Source organism: Rattus norvegicus, chromosome 15, assembly GCF_021556685.1.
Source record: "Rattus norvegicus strain SHRSP/BbbUtx chromosome 15, alternate assembly SHRSP_T2T, whole genome shotgun sequence".
Taxonomy (NCBI): domain Eukaryota; kingdom Metazoa; phylum Chordata; class Mammalia; order Rodentia; family Muridae; genus Rattus; species Rattus norvegicus.
The window spans coordinates 58657993-58679395 of NC_141548.1; the positions used below are offsets into that span (position 1 = coordinate 58657993).

Consider the following 21403-nt stretch of genomic DNA (forward strand, 5'->3'; position numbering starts at 1 on the left):
GATGGGAATCTTTGCTACAATACCAGACACTTTATCCTCCTCACGAATCTTTAATTCCTCTTCAATATTTTGACTCTAGGATGATCCACTCTGAGAAGAGCTATGGAAGTCTGGACTTAGGCCAGCATAAGGAGATTATGTTAATTTATCCTACAGTGAATTTACCTAAAGTCAACCGTAAACTCCGTATGTCTACGGGTCTCCTAATGTACTTTTTTAAAAACTGGAGTACAGTTGCATTAACAATTGCTTTAAGACTCTAAGTGTCTTGCTGGTCTGACTCAGAAAGTGAGTGATTGTTTTCATTTACATACAGCATTTTATTTCCTCTCCAAAGTAAGATTTTAGTCCAGGAGAATAATGAGACACTGATGAACAGGGAGAAAGGGGTGATAGAGTTCAGATATTCTCCCCTAGCCTGAGAGATAAGGGAGGAGACGATAAAGGGTAATTGCCCACCAACTTTCCCTTCCCTGTCACCCCAGGGTCTGTCACACAGCCAGCGTCTCTACAGTTTAATTTCTTCTCCTGATAGCTCATGGTACTTGTGGCTGGAGTTAAGGGAGGGAGTTCCTTTTGTAAATCAACACAAGAAACCATGTTTGTTTTTATGGGAAAGACACATATTTTTCCATATTTTTGAGAAAATATGTAGGGCGCTGGAATAAATAGCACAGGTTCACCAGACTGTTTCTACTATTTACTTATTTGGAATTTCCCACATGCATGTGTATGTGTGCATGCACACACACACACACACACACACACACACACACACACACACACACACACACACACACGGGGGGACGATTATTTCCTAAACAATGAAGTCTCTGTTAGAAATTCCATGCTGGAGTCGGGGTTGATTGGACACACCTCTCAGCAGCCCAGAGGCAAAGGCAGAGGAAGTCTGTGAGTTCTGGGCCAGCCTAGGTGATTGATACATTGAGACCCTGTTTCAAAAAAGGGAAGAAAAATATCTATCCCTAAGGTTTAACAGACAGTGTGTGATCATACGCCAGCTCAGAGGCTGAGCTAAGTAAATAAAATTTTGTTTCATGGGACAGAAGTTTTTGACTTAAATTTTTGTACTTAAAATCCACTAGTTCAAGCTTTTCAGAATTCGTGTGTGTGTGTGTGTGTGTGTGTGTGTGTGTGTGTGTGTAAATCAGCTTACAGGACTACAGTTGCAAGAGAAACAGAGCTCTCAACACTTGGACCTCAATTTGTTCATCAGAAACATTACTTTGCAAGAAATGGAAATACATCGAGATAGTCCATTTGCAAGGAAAATATCTGTTCAAAACCTGGTAATGTGTATCAATTCCATAGCTAATACAATTTACCTGTTCTCACTCCTGCTAGTCTTAGAAAAGTAAGGCAGTGCCCACAGGAAGTTCTTGGGCCCCTCATCCTCAATGAGAACATGTTGTTGCTCCCACTACAGACTGGAGGTGCCAACGCTGCATTTTTGTATGAACGGGAGGTGACGAGACGGGCGTGCCATTAACCTTTTATTTCACTGCACCTGTACTTTTTTCCCCCTAAAATTGCCTAACAGAGCTTCCTTTTGCCGAGGCCTTGGAAGGCATATGTGGAAGCTGACTCATGACAGGCTGTGATTTAAATGGTTGCTGAACAAATAAATAAGAGAATTAATTAAAGGTGGCCAGGAACGGTGACCTTGCCAAATTCTTGTAACTTCCATGGCTGGATACCAGATGGGCAGGGGCTGCTCTCTCATGCTCCGTCTGCAGAACCCCAGTCTATTTACTGCTGTGGCTCCTGGCGAGCTCCTTTCCCTCAGCCCTGTGTGCTCCATGCCCTGTGCTAGCATATTTTCCTGGAACAGAAATCAAGGAAATACGGTTTCTAAAAATATGCTTTATGAGGTTTTAAGACTGCAGTCCTTCTTTCTACTAGTTCATTCACTTAGGGAGCCTAAGATATGACATTCACAAACCAAAAATGAAAAAAAAAACAGATTTTTAAAAACTAAATAAAAGAAGAAACAAAAAGAGAGAGAAAAAATGAATAGGCAATCTGGTTTCATCTATGCAATGCCTCATTTTCACAAAGCAGGTAAACTCTTCTATTTCTGGAAATTTCATTTTTGTGGGCTTATGGCCACAGGCATTCTGTTCTTACTAAAAATGGTAAGTAAAACATTTTCTTATGGATTACTAGCACCAGGAACTTCTCTTTGCACATATTAATAAGTATAATGTGATAGGTATTGTTTGTTGCTCAGAGTTTATAAATGAGAAAATTGAACCTTTGACCTTCGAAAAAGGTGTTACTTTGGGATAGCTCTCTCCTTTCTTATCTCCCTCCTCCCCCTTTCCTCTCCTTTCTCTCTCTCTCCCTCCCTCCTCCTCCACTCCCCCTTTTATTGCAAAAGATCAAGCTTTTGAGATATATTATTTTTATTTTATGATATGGTATTGTGAAAACTTATTAATCACAGAAGTGAGAAGAAATGTACAGTGACAGTCATATATTCCCAGGATATATCACTGTGGCCCTCCCAATCCTACATACATGACTTTATCTGTGGCCATATTTCAGACTAAGTTGTAGACCTCGCTACGTTTCTGTACGTATCCTCCTCTTGCCTGTGTATAATGGCTAGAATTCAAATTTAGCATAGAATGAAAAAATGCACAGTTCTCAAGTATACATCTCCCTGAGGTCTGACAAGCTTGCGTGCCTATGTCACCAAAATCTATATATAACTCAAAAACGTACCATGTGACAAGTCCCCTCCCTACCCAACCCCAAGAGCAAACCAGTCCCTTCCCTAGAACAGTGTGTAAAGGTCTTCCTTCTTAGAGAACACTTCTCAGATTACTCTGTTCCTCAGTTTCCGGGTCATTTCCTACTTATCGCTGCTGTTTTTCTGTCCATCTCTTTATCCATCATCACCTGGGCTCTTTAACAAGTGTGAACAAGCTTCCAACAGCATTCCTTGAAGTCCTCTCAGGAACACGAGCTTCCCTCTCTGTTCAGGCCTTGTCTAACAGCACAGCTGACACAGGGTCTTGGTATAAGAGGTCGTTTCCATTCCCACCAACAGCACACGCTCACTTTGGCTGCTCCACATCCTCAGTAGCGCTTGGCTCTGTCCAGCTCTTTTTCCTTTGAGCCATTGTGGAGGCCTCGTGGCAGCACTACATTATATTCCGAAGAGCAGTTTCCTTGACCAACATGTCGGAATCATTTTCATGTGTTTACTGGTCATTCATACATCTTCCTCTGTAAAGCACCCATTAAAGTCGTTTTCTCATTTTTATACTGGGTTATTTGTGTTTTTGTTGTTGAGGTATAAGCATTCTTCATACATATACGATGCTGGTATTCATCAAATACGTGTTTCGTGAGTGTGGTTTTCAGAACATGGCTTTGCTACCAATTCTGTCAATGCTTTTCAGTGGGTACCTGCTTTCAGTCTTGAGGTCTACTTTATCAGGGTTTTCCCTTCATTATTCTTCTTACTGTTTTCAATTTTAAAAGCTCTTTAACCCCAAATCAAAGTAATTTCTATGAATAAAGCCTTATACTTTTAATCTTTATGTTTAGATTTATGCTTTAAATTGAACTAATTTTTATTTATGATATGAGGCTGGTATGGAATTTATTGGTCCTCTGTGGACATTTAATTTCTCAGCACAATTTTGTTAAACAGATTTCCCTTCCTTATAGAAATTCCTGGGTGCTGTTCATCAAAATCAAATGAGTGTGTGTGTGTGTGTGTGTGTGTGTGTGTGTGTGTGTCTTTTTGTCAGTACTACATTGTATGAGTAACTTTTCTGTGGATGTGATAAAACACCACAACAATACAACTTACAGTAGGAAAGGTAGAGTTGGTTTACAAGTTCAGAAGGGTAAGAGTACATCCTAGTGTCAAGGCATAGTGGCATGCAGCAGAAGTAGGAGACTCCATTCACATCTTGAACCTCAAGCATGATTCTGAAAGAGCAAAGTAAACGGAGATTTAAACTCTCAAAGGCCATCTTCAGGCATCTGCTCCAGCAAGGCCTCACCCCTCAACCTCCCCCATCAGCACCATCAACTACAGAACAATTCAAATGTCAGAGTTAGTGGAGGACACTCATTCAAACTACATGAATAGCACGGATTCCCGTAGATTTATAGCTAGTCTTTGAGTAAGGTGTCATATGCCATCTGTTCCTTTCTTTTCAAAAATTGGTTTATGTGTCCTGCTTCTTGTGACCTTTAATATACATTTAAGAATTAGATTGCCGGTTACTGAGGATAAAAACAAAATCAATCAACCAAGCGGGATCTTAATTGGAAATAAGTTGATATTCAGCCTCAAATTGGGAAGAATTGATGTCTAATATTGAGTCTTCCAATCCATAAATGTGAATGATCTTTCACTCATGGTTCTTCTTTAATATCTTTCATGATATTTTGTTGTTTATATTACAAAAGTCTTAATGCTTATTATCTAATGTTAAGGGTTTTTAAACATTATAGATGGAAAAGTCAATGGCTTTAATGTATTTCTTGGCTGAGTTTAAACAAAAGCCTGGGAGTAGTGTGACGGTGGAAACATCAAGCATACTTGGTACCCAAGAGCTTGGTCTCCAAGTATCATCAGCCAATGGTGGGAATTAGAATTCTCTGTGAAATGGCCATTTTAATGACTGTGATGGTAAAAACACAAGATGATCTCAGGGCCTCCGAGTTTAAGTGGCAGAAACAAAAGGATACAGGATGACAAATGGATGGGAGCTGACCTAAAGACCCTCCCATGACCAACGCTGGAATGAATCATCCTCACGAGGGCAAAAGAAAGCAGGACTCGAGTGCCATGCAGAAGATGGGGAGAACATACATGACTTCATCTTGATATGAGTAAACTGCAGAAGGAAGGTCTTCCTTACAAAAGAATTGCACATAGAAAAGGCAGCTATAACTGTCTTGAACCTCTCATAAGTGTAGATCCTACTAGTCATTGACTCCACAGGAGGCATAGCAATATTATCATGCAGAGAACCACTAAAGAATGCACCCAACAACAAAGTGGCCAAGGTCACCAGTCAGGAGTCATGATGGTGTCACTTCACCACCACCTGCTGTGAGATAAAGTTAGCCTCCATGATAGATAGTCTTCGAAGTAACTGTGGTGGTCATCAACAACTCCAAGCAGGACATTTTACAAAATACATGACTAATGTTTCTTATGATGGGTTAGCATCAAGGCAAACCACAGAAGACTGAAGAACTACAAAACCATCCCCATCCATAAGACAGTGAGACTGGATGGCTTGGCACAGTGGGGTGTCCTGGATTAGATAGTGGATCACAAAAAGGAAGTTAGCAGAAACACTGGCAGGGTTAAAGTGAAGCAGACTTCAGTTAGTACACTAATGTCTCTTTCTTGGTTGTGGTAATTGCATGGTAATTTAAATGTTAACATTGCTTAAATGGAAGAGGAGTATCTAAGAATTTGCAACATTTCTGTAAATCTAAAGTTATTATGAAGTAAAAATTAAAGTACTACAACTAATAATGGCATAAAAGACCTGGTATATAAAACAGAAACATGCCATCAATCTGCCATGACTGAAGTCCAGTCTCAAGTCCAGCCTCTCCTTTCTCCTGTGCCTCCTTCCCTCCCTCTAGGATTCCAGCTGCTCCTGAGTGTATTTGATGAAGTGCGATACCCCCAGGAGGAAATCCAGTCACCTTGACATCATTTCTGACACATTCATATTCTTGCCCTTTCCTAGATTTTAGTTTCATCATCTGTTGACCTCTTGCCCCTGTGTTTATTCCCTTCATATATTCAGAAGGCTTTGCTTCAGGACTTTCTTGTTGATGCTGTATGCAGAGCATGCTAGTCTTTAAGCTTGAAGATCATTCTCAGGCTGATTCTCCCATAGAATCTCTTCAAACTAATCCCAGAGGCCTGAACCACCGGTGGCTTGGTGTGTAAGAGTACTTGCTCTTGCAGAGGGCCTTGGTTCTGTTCCTAAAGGCCTCACAGCCATCTGTAACTCCAGATCCCAGCGGGTCCAGTGCCCTCCTTTGATCTCAGTCATGCACATGGTACACAGAAATACACACAGGCAAAGCACTTATACGTATAAAAGAAACCTAAGTCTTAGCTTCAAAAGTTGTCTTAGAACTCAGCACAAGAGTGCATCTTCCCTTGAAGGCCCCTCAGAAAGGAAACACATCCTTTTCCCAGGAGCACAGGTCCATCCTGCTTGCCTGCACACACACTTCCTGTTCCTGTGTGCATCTTTCTGGAAGTAAAAACTGTTCTGTTGTTCATGTCCCTCGGCCACATATTACACACAGTGCCCAACATATATGTAACATGTATGAGTGAGTGCACACATGAAGGGAAGTTAGCAGATTATTAAAAACCAAGTTGTTTCCTTTTTGTCTTCTTTAAATTTGACTCTGTCTAGCACAAATAATGAATTCAGTCTGTCAGTCAGTAAAACTATTCCAGTTGTCATCTTAAAAGGGATAATGGCTTGGGAGAGGCGTACAGAGCCCTCCCTGTTCTGATGACATATTGGCTCCTGATGGCTTCTGGGGGAACTACAGTCAATGTCTTTACTTGTGGCTCCAGTGTTTGCCCACCAGGCTTTAGTAGACAGTTCCAAACCACGGTCGCACAATTGATCCTGGTTATGCCCTGCAGCTCTAAACAACAAATAACATTTTAGCGATGAAAAGGTTTAAAAGGCAAAGAGAGAAAGAGGTTGGGATATTAGTTGTAATGGGAAAGTATGACTAGAAGGTTGAGATTTATAGTAATCAGGATGTGGTTTATACATGTACAAGACTTTCAGTGAATGAATTTCAATAAATGTTTTTAAAATCTAGGGGTTTTGTTTGTTTGTTCGTTTCTAAGACAGGGCCTATGTCGCCCTGGCAGTCCTAGCACTCAATCTGTAGACCCAAGTGACCTTGAACTTGCAGAGATCCGCCTGCCTCTGCCTCCGGAGTGGGGGCCAATACTGCCTGACTATATATATATTTTTTAAAAGAGCATTAGCAGTTCAGAAACATAGACACAGTCCAACCAAGATATGTGTACAAGACATGAGGAATAGCTTTTTGACCCTAAAAATGACAGAAAGTCTATTGTGTGTAATTTATCGTAAGTGAACTAGGAACTGTGCTGTTGCCGTTTCGTCTGTTGGCATTTGAAGGGGTTGTCCCCATGCACACTGTACACGAGCATCTTCATTAGGCATTCCAAGGAGATGCTTTCTGATGCCCATGGGCACTACTCCCAGGCACTTGAATTCACCAATTATTGTACCCATGGCTAAGAACAGATAGTGATTAGTTTCACATTTTGTTCACTGGGCAGCTTAATGTTCTTGTCAACTTATATTGAGTTTTAAGTGCGAGAAGCACGAAGAAGCACGAAGACTGTCAACCATGTTTCTCAGGTTTACGGGATGGGGGTCATTCCTAGTAATTTGGGGTGTTTTTCAAGATATAGAAATTAAAGGATGTGGTGATTAATAATAGTCCAAGATAATATAGCTGAAGTGCATGACGGGAGGCAATGTGACGTGAATACGTGGGGGCGATTATAAACTCTTAGATGCCTGTTTTAATTTCCCTTCACAAAAGCCCCACTACCACTATGTGTGATCTGACTGTTGGCTTGTTAGTTTAGATTACCGCCATTCAAAGAAAGCGCCAGCCCATGGTGTGATCTCATTTATAAAATATCCTTTGCTCAAATCCTTTCCTTCTTTGAGTACCCTGAAGTGCTAGGTGTTACCCAGAACAGAACAAGAGGCGCTGATTATTAGCATGATAAATATTTACTACCTTGCTCATTGGGCAATTTTTGCTCTAACCATTTCTCAACAACGTGATTATCTATCTATCTATCTATCTATCTATCTATCTATCTATCTATCTATCTATCTATCACCCTACATGGTAGAAGAGCTCCCTTTGGAAAAGCCCAGAACACGGAGGAGTTTTGTTGCTATTCTTTTGCCTCATTGCCTGGAAATCGAGTTGGCTCATTTCTGGGGACCTAACCTAGTGCCGTTATTAGCAGAAAAGATTATTTATCATCTCAAGCGGGCATGGGGAAATGTCAAGTACACAGCATCCCAAATGCAAACTTTATTTGCCAGTCTCTTAAAGAATGTGTTTGCATACAATGTTGTGTTCACACCACTGATAAGAGAAATGTATTTAATAACTACTCAGAATTAACATGCCGCAGTATGCACGGCTGCCTAATTTAATTTATCTCTGATTAAGCCTATTATGTTTGAGATCACTTTACAGAAGAGACTCTCTCTTTTTTTTTTTTGCCAGCTGTAAGCTTATTTGAATTGTAATATAAGTTAATAATGTGTGAAATAACCAGCGGTGCCTACTTCTAAATGTTAATTGTGCCAACTGAGTCCTTGGGTTGATGCATGCCCAGATCACTCACTGGCATCACTTAATCTCCTGCATTAAAACCTGTACTGGGAAAAAAATGGGAAAACGGACGTATTTAGGAGGCGAGGACAAGTGGAATAGTGTGGCTTTCATTCTAAAACCCAGAGAAAAGGCTGTTGCATTATAGAATTGGAATTTGAAAAAAAATCAATGATTAATTAATCATTTAACATGGCACTGAGGACAACACGTACTTACCTCTTGTGTGATTTCTGCTTGAAATCATCGTTGAGTCAATTGAAGCGGTAACCTCGGAGCCTTGTCAGAGGCTTCACCTCCTTGGTATCAGGGCCACCCAGAGTCTTCAGTAGATTCAGCACAAGAGAGAAGGGCCTTCGCTCTTACTGCTTTGTGGCTTGTCTCTATACTGTAGACCAAATTGTTCCTTATGCTTACAGTCCGCCCACTGAACCACCACTGACGTGACTCACCTTTCCAATGTATGAAGAGATCATCTGTAAAGCAATGGTTGTTCTCTTTTCTCTTTTTAGTAATCCTGGGCCTGGTGCATAGTTCCGTGCAACCTCCAAGATGGATTGCTTCAAATGCAAATTTAATTATCTATAAATAAATGTAAGGTTGATGATCTTATAGCTTCCCACCTGGCCCCTTCTTCCTTCTTTTCTCCCTGTTTGGAAAGCCATCTAGCACAGTCGCATCTAGCCCTCCAGGCCCCCTTGAAGTCTTGCATGCCTGTGGAGGTTGTCTAGCCCCTCAGGCCCTTGGCCACTTCCTCTGTAAGCTTGTTTTATGGTCAGTTGCTCTCGGGATCATTTTGTTTTTAAAAATAGTGATGTCAGTAACTGGTGATGATTGGTGACCAGAATGCAGACATGACAGGGGGAAAACATGAGTGACACAAGGACGAGTCACGGTGGTAGAAGTGTGTTTTTCCACAGAGGCGTATAAAGAGACAGTAGCCAGTTGTAATGAGTAATCCAAAGCAAACTCACTCCTACAGCTACACCTGGGAGGGGCACAAAAGCAGACGCCAAGTACAATTCCATGTTTTTGAAGACTTTGAGGGCACAGGACTCTTGTCTTGTTTTCTTGTCGTTTTCTCACAAGCACTCAAAATTCCCCTCAGAATTCCCAAGAATGACCCATTCTTGGACCATGTTCCAATACATATATACATGTAAATAAATATAGTTTGTGAGTTCTGTTTTTCCATATGAAGTAGATGTTGGCATGCTGCATTTTAAAAAGCAAAGCACATAAAGAGGAGTGTCATTGTCATTGTTGTTGTCATTAGAAGGGGCTGTTTGTAGACCTGTAATTTGAATCTTGGTAGATGTAGACTATTGTTGCCCAGGAGTCCCTGTGATCCTGCTGGGGTAATTAGAACACTGTTCTTCAGGCCCATTACATCAGCAAGGCATTCTATGTTTAAAAAGCTAACCAGATGACTCCTGTAAGCAGCCAGAATTGAGATCTCCTGGTATCAAGGAAACTTAAAGGGCTTTAAGCCCATTCATCCATCTGGTACTTCATCGCTTTCTGCATCTGTTTCGTGATGACAGACGAGTACTTCTGATACACGGATTGAAACCGCCACTCTGTAATGGTGACATCTGTGTCACACACGGGCCCTCCTCTCAAGCTGCCACTCAAGGTGACCCAGTTTGGGGGCTGTTGGGAGAGCACTCGAATATCAAAGTCCAACATAGTGGGACATCGGTCAGTGCTGGGCAAACCAAGACGCCTGTTTTGGATGGTACAGAGTTGAGTTTTGATATGTCTCTGGTAAAAGGGAAAGTATGCTGCTTTGGGTAGACTTTCTAAATGGAAAGTTAAGAACAGTTACAAACATTAAAACCTGAGCCATCCAGAGAGAAGAGACAGGCTCCAGAGCAAGACAAGGGAAATATTGTAACAGATTCTCAGGGACTTTCTGAAGGTAACACAGCACATAAGGGCATCAAAGTATTCATTAACTTTTTATGTAATGTCTGTAAATACGATAAACTGAGAAAGATTCTGTAATGAGGCAAGAGTGAAGAAAAAAGCCAAAAAAGAGAGCTCATAATCAACTATAAATCCATAAACTTCTTGAGGATTACTATTTGTTTGTTTGTCTGTCTAAATGAGCGGAGACTTGTAGCAGCTGCATGGAGTCTTGGTGACAGATGATCCCTGGTTCCTGTTAGGAACCCAGAAGCATCTTGATCAGCTGCACGTCCTTTTCTTCCCAGCGACACGAGGCACAGTCTCTTCCTTTGAGATAAAAGCAAATGCCAGTAGGTTAATAGCAAGGGGAACGAGTCTTGACTTTTAATAGTTTAATTTATATGATGGTGCTGAAATGATCACGAGAATCCCTTTGGGTAGCATCTCGCTGTCCTAACATAATCCTGCAGCCTCAGAATAACACTCTTGCCTCCTACGCTGATCACTGAGCAGTCAGTCTGAGTGCCGCATGGTTGATGCATTTCATTCATTGATTGCCAAAATGGCCAGATGTGTTTCCAGCAATCTGACTGTCTTCATAACCAAATCAAATCAACTCTGCGGCGATTCAGCCAATGGTTGGGTGTCCAGCTGTCCTAGATGCAGATAGAGAGGAGATATTAAGCTATGCTCGGAAATGTCTAGTTCCATTGAAATCAACATAGCTTTTTCTGCCACTCTGTAATTTATGTGCTGCTATAGGAAGAAGTGTCAATAAATAAAAACATTAGCAGATTGTGCTCTGACTTCTTTCTTAATGAAAATCTCTAGCTGGATTTGCAAAATGCAAGGAAATGAGTAAGAATCAGACATCGAACATCAGCTTGCTGCATCTTTTCGTAGCCTGTTAGTAGGCTTTACCTGAAAGAAATAAAAAAGGAGGCCCCATAGCCAGGTAAGTTCACACAATGCCAGGTAAAACAAGACCAAGCAGGAACCTTAGAGGTGAACTTGTAGTCTGGACCTTCCAGGGTGGTAGAGAGGAGGCCAAGAGACGGTGACCTGTTTCTGAATGATCTAATCTCAGAATCCAAAAATGTGAAGAAACAGGCTGAGGGAGACATGGACATTTCATTGTCTAGGCGACTCCCTGTAACCCTCTGTATGCAGTTCCCCCTAGTAGGTGACTGAGAAGAGCTTCTCCCTGCTAATCAGGAACATGAAAGCCAGAGATGGGAGTGAAGCCCCCTCCCCCCGCCCCCTCCCAGCTCCCTGCTCCAGGCTTCCTTTCTGTATTTTGAGAAATTGATGTAATAACTACCTCAACTGATTAGTTCCAACTTCTGGAACACAAAGTAGGTTCCTCTAAAGATCTACTCACGGAAGGCGGTTGACTTCACTTCGTCAGTCGTCCCCTAGAAAAACAGCAGAGGGGCTACGGGAATGATTCTACCTTCAAGAGTTCTTGATGCCCCTGTACTGTACTTGAGTCCAGTTCCCAAGGCCTACATCAAAACCATCCATTTTTGCAGCCCTAGGGAATCTGGTGCCCTCTTCTGGCATCCACAAGCGCATGCTCTCTCACACACAGGGATGCACAGAGATACTCATAAATAAAAAAGAGGGACTCTTTCAAAAAAAAGAATGAAAGGACAGCAAATTGTGAGAAGTTGGACAGTAGACCCCTCCCCCAAAACCCTGAGAGAGTCAGTACTTGATTTGATGAAACAGGGAAAGTTCTTTGGGAAAACAAGATATAAGCACATCTCAATGGCAGGTGAAGTTGTAAAATTTGAAATTTCTGGCATTGTAAGGCTGAACATAAATGATTTTATAGTTTCCTAATCTTGAAGTCTCAATAAAATATTGGAAATTGTTTTGAACCTGTACAGCCGAGACAGGAGGAACAAGTGATGACACTGGAAAGGAGACATCCCCCAATTGGAGGACAATGTTAGCAACTGAAGAGCAGCTGAGGTATATGAGAGAAGCTGTGGAGTGAGCCTCCGTTAGGACACTTTAAGGCTGAGAAGGACACTTGGGGTTAGGCTAGGTTGGTAAGATTGACACATTAGCACCTAGAGCAGTTCCAGGGAGTAGTTAGGCCTGCTTCCTTCCCCAGCTCACACAGCCATACTCCATCACTCCTTCCTAAACCTTGAAAAACTGTGATAGGCTGGATCAGTCAGAGATGCTCTGGACCCAGCGAAGGAGATAAGGCTGCACAGAGAGGGCAAATAGAACCTATGTCCTAGGGTGCTTTCATTAAGAAACCAGTTTCTAGGCAAGACTGTGATGATCCTTACCTGAAGAAACTGAGTAGCCCAAAGATTGGCATTTGATGTCCCACTCAAACAGCTACCAATCCCAATACTTCTTAGTGATGCTACCAGGAAATAAACAAGCACATCTGGCACCTGTCAATGGTTTCCATGGAAACCATAGTTACTGTCCATACATATACATGAATTATATATTTCTATAATTAAGTATATACTATATATAGTAATATCTTAAATATAAATTAATCATGAAAATTCACTAGCCACTTAAATATTATCTTCATATAAAATAGAGAATATAATGTAAAGACCCAGAAAAAGGAGAGACAGAGAGGAGAGGAGAAGGGAGGGGAGGGGAAGAGAGGAGAGACGATATTAAGAGGACTTGGAGAAGATTCTTAGTGAAGCAAATGAAGGGCTTTCAAAACTCCGTAACATATTTCAAAAAGATAAGAAATACTACTATAGTCATTAAATAAAATGAACATTCTATAGACAAAGGGAAAAATGTGAAAATAAGTGTATATAAAATAAAGATTATTATGTATAATTGTGGAATCATAATCTACATTAGATATATATATACTATATAATAATGTATACCAATATATTATCTACATACTTAGTTTTACATATATGTGTATATATATATATAAAATCCATCCATCCATATATGTATGTATATGCACACACATATATATGTGTATATATGGATATACACGCACACATATATTTGAATATAGAAACTAAAGTCAAGTAGATTTTCCAGAAAGCAAATTGGCAATAAGTGATGGAGGATGAGTTGGAGTTGAGGTAGAAAAATAAAATAAACACACACACACACACACACACATACCTGGAAGGTTGATACAAAGGTTCAGGCTTTTTCCAAAGGAGTTCCAGAAAGAGGTGGGGGGAAAAAAGAATTCTGTGGGACCCAAGATAAAAGATTATATAAGAAGACATTTAAAGAGAGAACCACAGGTACCTCCAGATGTAAAGGGACAAGAAGGGGCCCAGACCGCTGGATAAATGAGGTCCTAATGGTGCTTAGTGGGAAACTTCAAAGCAGCAGGATTAAAAAGAAGTTTCCAGACCCTTCAGAGAAATCATGGAAGTCACATAGGAAAGGGCAGGGATAGCAAAGTTGTGACTTCTCAGCTGCAGCACAGGGGCCAGCATGGGTTCAGACCGGAAGCGACCCATGCCCCTGGCTGGGCAGGGGTTCCTGTTTCCCTGGATCCTGTGGGACTCAGTTATTCTGGGTGTTGGGGCAGATGTTGTAGCCTCTACTGTGATCCTAGGTGTTTCAGAGCATCTGGGAGTACAGCTTAAAACTCCCAGGAGAGAGAATTCCTCCCTACTTAACCTGCATTACACCAGGTGAACTAGCAAATAAGCCTGTTTCAAGTTAGGATGTTTTCAGACGTGCACGGTCTCAGCAAACACACCTCCTGTAGACTTCCTAAGAAACAACTAGGGAACATGCTATACAGACACAAGGACGCAAAGAGAGAAGACACCAAGGGAGCCAGGAAAGGGGGCAGCCAGTATTAGAAGCTCCTGGTCAAGACCCTTAAGCCAAACGGACTGATGAGGCCTCTTGCCTGGGTAACAGATCTGACAGATGAACTGGCTGGCTTGACATCATTTTAATACCGGTTTTGTAATTCTTTTGGCTGGCTTAAAAACATAATAATAAGCCCACAAGAGTAAAAGATAATAGCTATATCTGAAGTGAACCCTTCTGCCACTTGACTCAATAATGCACAAGACTACACAGTCCTAAGAGTGTAAATAGAGTATTCATATAAACCCAAATGGCCTGAGACATTGGAAAGCGAGAGAAGAATGCTTGTTGAGAGGTAGGAATGGGATAAGAATAATCAGTTTTTCTTCATTTTATATGCTAATATGTTATTGCACAATGTCTATATCATATGATTCTTAAAATGTTAATGTATATGCTACTTGTATATAAGGCCGCAAGCCTGGGCTGCAAGCACTGTCCTCTGAGATGGGATTGAATCTCATGCAGGTTCAGCCAGGTCGGAGTCATTTATAGCAAGCCTTCCTGGGCTCCGTCCAGACTGCTGATGAGCCAAACTGAGAACAGTTGTGGGAGGCAAAAGCCCCACCATGTAAGAAGTTGTTCAATCTAGCAAATGAGTACTTTAGCAATTAAAAAAAAAGTGGGAGGAGGAAAGGAAGGAGGGAGAGAAAAGAAAAAGAAGAAAAAACTAACAAAGAGTGAGAGTGGTTCCCTCAGAGCAGGAAGGGTTTGGGAGAGAGGTAAGGAGTCGTTACTGGCTCAGTGCAGTTAGGAGTCTGGCAGTACTGCTATAGGACATAGCAGGTTGATGGATGTTGAAGCTAAGTCTTAGAGTTTAAGAATTAAAAGTTACGGCTCAGCAGTTAAGAGCACTGACTGCTCTTCCAGAGGTCCTGAGTTCAGTTCCCAACAACCACATGGTGGCTCACAACCATCTGTAATGGGGTCCGATGCCCTCTTCTGGTGTGTCTGAAGATACTAACACCAACTGTACTTATGTAAAACAAACAGATAAATCTTTAAAAAAATTAAAAATTAATTGAATCACAAATAGAAGTTATACACACATACACACTACACATACACACACTATGCATATACACATATACACACATACTATATACACACATACACACGCACTACACACGCACTACACACACATACATACATACCACACATACGCACTACACACACTACACACACATACATACATACCACACACACACACTATACACACACGTGCACACACACTACACATACACACACACTACACACACACTTTACACACATGCATACATACCACACATACACACTACACACACACACTATACACACACACATACATACCACACATACACACACACACACACACACACACACACACACAACTGAGAACACAATGGTGTTTTCCTCATTGTCTTTCAGCTCCTTTGTCTCATGTCTAATGACAAGTAAGCACCCAGAACCCTCTGCTGCTCTTACTACAGCCCACATTTCCTGTCATCTGTACCAACTATCCACTGTCTATCGTTGAACCGTAGCTGACTAATTGGCCATCTCTTGTGAGACGTGTACAAAGTCTCCTTCACAAGGTCTTCACATATAGTGCACTTATAGCCCACACTCAAGCACATCACTGGTCATCTCTTCCCAGGGTCTCTTTGACCTGTTCCACCCCTGGATACTCTAGCTCATTTGTTCTCAGTGTTCTTCCTAACACTGTGACCCTTTAACACAGTCTCTTATGTTGAGGTGACCCCCAACCATAGAATTATTTTCTTTGCTACTTCATAGCTGTAGTTTTGCTGCTGTTATGAATTGTAATATAAATATTATGTGTTTTCTGGTGGATTCCAGTGACCCCCATGAAAGGGTTGTTCGACCCACAGGTGAGAACCACTGCTTTTACTGCTCTCGCTAGGCTGATTCTTCCCCAAAGGATTGGGAGGCCTTCAAAGGATGGCCCTGCCTTTGGCACCACTGCCCACACACTGCTTTGAATCACGGGTGTTTCTCCCTTCCCCTGTCTTTGTTAAGGACCTGGAAGGTCATTAGAACAGGCACCTCCCCAAGCTGATTCTTTCTCCCTCTTTTGTACTGCCTGGGAGAATACCGATCTAACCTAGATATTGTCTCAAATACTAATTAAATGAGTAAACTAATTTTTTATTAAATGTGAAATCTGTTCAATCATATGGCCCAGCACTAAACATCTGCATCTTCATAAATAAATATTACCAGTCGGTAAAAAGCTTCTCTTTTGGTTTTAGGGAGGCTCACACGTGTTCTCTCCAAGGAGGAAGCTCACACGATGAGCCTGCAGGATAAACTGTTACCAGAGAGTTCTGTTTATGCCACCATCATGGGGATATGGAAAAAACATCAACTTGAAGGTTCATGGTTTTGCGTGGTAGTGTAGGAGTTGCAGATAGTCTCTGGGCTGAAATTGAAGGCCAGATGATACCTAGGCCTCCAGGCAAAGAAGCCTGTAGACGTCACCTTGGATACACAACAGTGCTGCCTGGGATGGACCAGGAAAGGCAAGAACAGTAATATAAGAAGGAAAGCCTGCTCTCAAGGCTGCATCAAAGTCACCTGAGGTTGGGGCAGGTCAGTGGTTCCCAACCTTCCTAATGCTGTAACCCTTTAATATAGTTCCTCTGCTTATGGTAACCCTAATCATAAAATTATTTTCATTGCTACTTCATAACTAATTTTGCTACTGTTATGAATTGTAATGTAAATATCTGATATACATAGCCAATATGTGGCCCCTCCCTGTCAAAGGGTTGTTTGACCCCCAAAGAGGTCACAACCCACAGGTTGAGAACCCCTGGGATAGAGCCTTGTGAACTTGACTCCTCACTGCACACATCTTGTTTAGGTCCCTTCATGTTCAGTCAGGTTTTATTCTACCAAATCTATGTCTGAAGAGCCGCTCAAATGATCACCTAACAAATATACTCAAATACTCGTTACAGAAATCACATAATGCCCAGCACTAATGTGATGCATAAAAGTCGTGGAAGGACCCAGAGCCTTCAGAAGGAATGCGGCAGATCTGTCAACTCCCGCCATAGTGAGGCCCTTAGCACAGATTGCTGCAAGAAAAGATTAGTATGGGGCAGAAAGTCCTCAACTCCACCCTCCCCCGAGGACTTCCTACAGCTGAGCCAATAATTCCATGCAGTCCCCCCGCCCCCCATTTCTCCACAAGCATCCATCCCTACTGGTATTTTGAATGTCTGTGATTTCTTCTCTTTAATGGAAAGCAAAGTAATAAAGGATTTTGCCTCTTTACTGCTTTTCTTTACGTTTTTTTGGAATGACAGGCTGAAGTAATTTGTATGAAGATATTTTCTTTGTGTAGGCCAGTTTTGGAAGGCCAGACAAGTCTAAGGAAATTGTCTCTGAGACTATGGCATGCCAGAAAAGGACGAACATTTTATTGTATATTCTTACCAAGTACATTTGTTCCTTTTTATTTTATTTTTATTGTTGTGTATATATCTGTGATCTCTCTCTCTCTCTCTCTCTCTCTCTCTCTCTCTCTCTCTCTCTCTCTCTCTCTCTCTCTCTCGTCTTATATACACATATACACCATGGCACACAAGTGGGGGTCAGAGGACAGCCTTAAGTTGCTGGTCTCTCCTTTCACCTTGTCTTGGTGGAGGGTCACTTGTTCACTGGAGGATGCAGCCCAGCTGGCCCACAGCTTTCTGGGGATTCTCCCAGCTCTGCCTCCCACATCACCATAGAAGCAGTGGGATTAATCCATGCATTCACTGCCATGTCTGGCATCACATGACTTAATTTCTAGGGCTTCACACTTGGGCCCTCATACTTGACCATTAAGCTCTTTCCCCACGGAGTCATTTCCCCAGCTCCCCTACATCCCCTCTTAAAAATAAAACATTAGTTTAACAGAATCCCTTTAAAAATGTTTTATACGTGGCTGTAACAAACTTTACCAGGTATATAATCAACATCATTTTTGTGATCTTAAAATAATGATACTGCTATCATTAAAATAACGAGAATAACTACACTTCTTAATTCCTCTTCTTTCCCAGAGGTCAGGGTGTAAATGGGCTGCTCTTCAGATCCACGGACTTAGGAGGTTACGAGGTGATGCCCTCCTTACAAAGAGAGCCCATTTGTCCTCCAAATCACCAGTGCCATCAATGCTTCGGCTGTGCAGGAATTAAACATGGGTTTTAGGCCAGATATGTCTTTTTCCAGCTTTCCACTAGGTGACACAGGATAGGTCTTGGGTCTTTATTTTCTTCTGTGTAAAATTGGGATAAAGAGTGCAGAAAGAGAGTAATAGGAGAACAGGCCCAGATGTGTGCCTAGTGCCTCTCAGAGGCTGGCTCAAGGCAGGGCTTGAACCTCAGGTTTTCTCCATGCAGGGCACCGAAATGATTCCTACAGCTGTCTTTAATCACTAGTGTGGCCCCACGGTCACTGGGAAGTTTATTAGGGCTACAAAGTCTTGACCCCCTAACATGACGGATCAGCCTCTGTCCTGTACACAGGACCCAAGCCATTCCTAAGCACAGGACACCTGAGTCCTTATTCTACTTACAGATGCTTTAGGAAGTTTGTAAATTTCATGTCTTGTTTCTTAGTTTTTAACCTATCCTTTATATTTTTATATTTTATCACGCTGTTGACTTGAGTGGGGACAAGTTCTCCCAGGGTCTGCTCATTGCTAGGGGGTTGTAAAGAATTCTCGGAGCTCTGCTTTGCAGAGCAGATAACTCCTGTCTAGATGAAGCCAATCCTTACTCCAGCTCCCTCTTTCTGTGAGTTTCCTACAGCCTGGAGACTCTCGAACCCCATCACTATTGACAGCACACCTGAGCCTCATTGCCTGCTGACATCTTCAACAGCCAATCCCAAGCCTGCATCCTCCTCAACTCCACTGTCCCATCCCAGGGAGACCAGCCTGGCACCTCCCCATGTGCCTCTGCTTAGCACGGAAGAACCCCTCCCCCCAACACCCATGTAGCATGCAAAAATACCTGTGATCACAATGCATGTTACAATAAAGCTGCCCTTTCAAGCTTTTTAATGGCTCCTTCTCGAGTCATTTAGAGCAGTCAGGATGACCAGCAGTGCTGGGTATCCTAGTAGGGTGCAAGCAACCATCTGAAACTCTAGGCATATGCTAAGCTTCCTCATCAGTCTACACTAGCTTTAAAGGAAGATGACCAAGGATAGCCATGTACAAGACTGTAAATCTGCCTAATGTGCCGTGAACATGTTGAATGCCAGTGGTACTCACAGCGAGCTTTGAAGGCTGCAGACCTGCTATTGTAAATGACTCAGCCCTCTAAGACAAAGGCACCATTTGAATCAAAGCACACAAACTTATTTGCCGTATTTGAAAATGTCAGGGAAACAAATAGACCCATTTCTCCCCCCTGTAGTTTCTCAATATGATATATATATATGAAATATATATGTGAAATATATATATATATATATATATATATATATATATATATATATATATTTCAGCTAGAAAGACTTCCCTCCAGGGCACAACTGTTATATGTAAGCGGCCTCCATTCTCACCTTTGTGCTTCCCTCTTGTCTCGTGTTCTGAGGAGAATCTGAGTGGGTAGACATGAGCTTATCAAAGCCCAGGTTAATGCTAGCAGACATTCAAGAACATAAACTAAACTTGACCTCTGTGATCCAATGGTGGGGTGGGAGGAGCAACCCCTCTCAGAAATATTCCATGTTTGCTAGAAACAGTCAAATTCTCTTACGATAATTTTAAGACAGAATTTGGTTGGCAGTTTGGGTTAAGATTGCAACTAGAAGAGGAACAATTCCATGAGTTGTCTCGTGACCATCAAAATAATTTTTATTTTAAAAAAATAACTTCATTTGTCATGATCATAATCAAGTCAGCTCCAATTCCTGGCCATATCATCCATAACAGGTCCCTACTGCCAACCAGTGTCTACAAATAACTTGTTTGCCTGCATGTCCGATAATGTCACCCGAAACCAGGGCCTTGTTCCTTGAAGTGTTCTGTTTGATGGTTCCTTGACCCTTTTCCAAGAGACTTAATTTGCCCAAGGGAGCCTGGCCTTGGAAAAGGGTGTTTGCATCTGCTTAGGAAAATGAGCCCGAAATAGTGACTTATTTGGAACCGAGTACAGAATGGACTGGGAAGGGCAGATGAGCTAGTTTGAGCAAGCAGAGAACAACCTGAGCCTTGCACCTCTCATAAAAGGGCCTCGAAGCAAAGCACTTTGTGGAGCCTGGGCTCAGCAAGACCCCTCTCCATTCAGCAGGCCTTGTCTCTGCACAAAATCCCTTCTCTAACAGTGCCTTAAGATTAGCAATGACATCTTAAGTTGCACTTAAACTCCTGAAATGGTGCGGGTCTCCCGGTTCAGCCCTGCAGACACCATGGCAGAGACTGCTCTCCAAGGTATGTCACCCATTTGAAACTCAGTCCGGTCCTGTGGATGGCTGGGGAGTGCTCCTAGGTGGAGACGGGATCCAAATTAAAGTGCTTTTCTCTGCTGCTAGGGGAGTTGACAAGTGTGTTGATGTATGGGTTATCCGAAGAGAGGGCTTGACTCTGTTGCTCTCTCACTGCAGTGAGAACAAATGGGAGGGGGAATGGGGGGGGTTCACCTCGCATGGGAAGGAATGCAGGATGAACCCGGAGAGTATTACAAAAGTAGCAAACTCCTGCCACTGTGTGGCCTTCTGGTTCTGTGCCTTTCTTGTTTCTTCTGCTTTTTCTTTTTTTCTTTTTCTTTCTTTTTTTTCCGGAGCTGGGGACCGAACCCAGGGCCTTCCGCTTGGTAGGCAAGCGCTCTACCACTGAGCTAAATCCCCAATCCCCTGCTTTTTCTTCTCGTCTTCTCACCCTTCTTCTGTCTGAAATTGAGTTCATTTGTTTATTTTCATAGCCTGAGGCCTTGTGACTCCGAGCTGGCAAAGATGATAAGAGAAGCTCTCAAAACAAATCTTAAAATCCTGAAGTTAGATTAAGTTACATTAATCTCTCTCTCTCTCTCTCTCTCTCTCTCTCTCTCTCTCTCTCTCTCTCTCTCTCTCTCTCTCTCTCTGTGTTTAAGAAGAATAAAAGAAGAAACAGAGATGCATTGACAGCCTTTAAACTGTCAGGGCTAAGTTCAGATCGAGGCCTATTTAGGTACAATAGTAATGAGAACCG

General features: G+C 42.1%; 1 protein-coding gene and 1 long non-coding RNA gene across 15 annotated transcripts in view; one reads left to right on the forward strand and one right to left on the reverse strand.

Moving 5' to 3' along the window:
• Positions 1-21403, forward strand: part of Enox1 (ecto-NOX disulfide-thiol exchanger 1) — a 552870-nt gene that overhangs the window by 293482 nt on the left and 237985 nt on the right.
• The window catches only part of LOC148001064 (uncharacterized), a 41712-nt gene continuing 22715 nt past the window's right edge, over positions 2407-21403 (reverse strand). For 4 of the 5 annotated variants that reach the window (XR_015638987.1, XR_015638988.1, XR_015638986.1 and 1 more), the window contains one exon: positions 20046-21159. This is a non-coding gene — a long non-coding RNA (uncharacterized LOC148001064). Of the gene's footprint in view, positions 6688-8667; positions 11016-20045; positions 21160-21403 lie in introns of those variants that run through there. The other variant, XR_015638989.1, reaches the window with a different exon arrangement.